Source organism: Neopelma chrysocephalum, unplaced genomic scaffold (assembly GCF_003984885.1).
Source record: "Neopelma chrysocephalum unplaced genomic scaffold, ASM398488v2 Primary Assembly neopelma1_100, whole genome shotgun sequence".
NCBI classification, from domain to species: domain Eukaryota; kingdom Metazoa; phylum Chordata; class Aves; order Passeriformes; family Pipridae; genus Neopelma; species Neopelma chrysocephalum.
This window is the reverse complement of record NW_020897763.1, coordinates 453,710-454,736: the sequence shown is the minus strand read 5'-3', so window position 1 is coordinate 454,736 and position 1,027 is coordinate 453,710. Positions and strand designations below refer to the sequence as shown.

Here is a 1,027-nt window from a genome sequence, read left to right as displayed (position 1 = left end):
CGTGAGCCCCGGCACGTACCGCCCCGGCCACGCGGGGCCCGGGCCGCGCGGGGCCTCCGGTGCCGCCGGGACCGAGGACCGGGACCGGGTGTGCCGGGAGGCCGGGCCGGATACGGCCGCGACTTTGCACGGCAGAGCGGGACTTCCCTGAAACTTGTCCCACGGGGTGACTCGGCGCGGGGTCAGGAACGAGGGGTGCCCCTTGCTCCTCCACTGCCGGGCCCGGCCGCTTCACCGCTCCCGGGGGTCCTGGCCCTGATCCCAGGGATCCTGGCTTCATTCCCGGGACACTTGGCCGCACTACAGGGGTTCCTGGCTCTGCTTCCTGGGGTTCTGGCCCCACTCCTGGGGGTTCCTGGCCCCACTTTCGGGGGTCCTGGCCCTGCTCTGCGGGGTCCTGGCTTTTCTCACTGAGCTCCTGTCCCCACTCCTTGAGTCCTGGCTTCAGTCCCAGGGGTCCTGGCCCCACTACAGGGGGTCCTGGCCTTGCTTTTGGGGTCCTGGCCCCACTACAGGGGGTACTGGCCCTGCTCACAGAGGTCCTGGCCCCACTCCTGGAGTCCTGGCTCTGTTCCAGTGGTACCTGGTCCCATTCTTGTGGGCCCTGGCTCCACTCTTGGGGCTCCTGGCCCCACTTCTGTGGTCACTGGCCGTGCTTTTGTGGGTCCTGGCTCCACTTTTGGGGGCCCTGGCCCTCGTCTTGGGGAGTTCTGGCCCCACTACTGGGGTCCCTGGCCCTGCTTCTGGGAGTCCTGAACCTGCTCCTGGGGGTCCTGGCACTGTTTCTGGGGGCCCTTGACCCCCTCGGGTGCAGAACGCTGCACAGTGTCTATATCCAAACCCATCAGCGCTTAAAAATCCATTAAAATTAAAATCCATCGCCTGACATCCACCACAACATTTCTGATTGTCGCCGGCCTCGCAGGCAGCTGCGCTCCCGTGAAAGCAGGGATGCACTGCCAGGGGGAAGGCATTTCTGGTGGATCACAATTATTTCTGCTGGATCCAGCCCCGTGCCCCAAGCTAC

The 1,027-nt window shown here is 65.5% G+C and overlaps 1 protein-coding gene across 1 annotated transcript in view; it reads right to left on the bottom strand.

Moving 5' to 3' along the window:
- SLC16A1 (solute carrier family 16 member 1) overlaps nucleotides 1-247 on the bottom strand; it is a 16,067-nt gene extending 15,820 nt beyond the window's left edge. Inside the window, exon 1 of the mRNA XM_027695127.1 lies at nucleotides 148-247. The gene's annotated coding sequence lies outside the window, so the exon portion shown is untranslated. The remainder of the gene's footprint in view (nucleotides 1-147) is intronic.
- Between the last annotated feature and the right edge of the window lie 780 nt (nucleotides 248-1,027).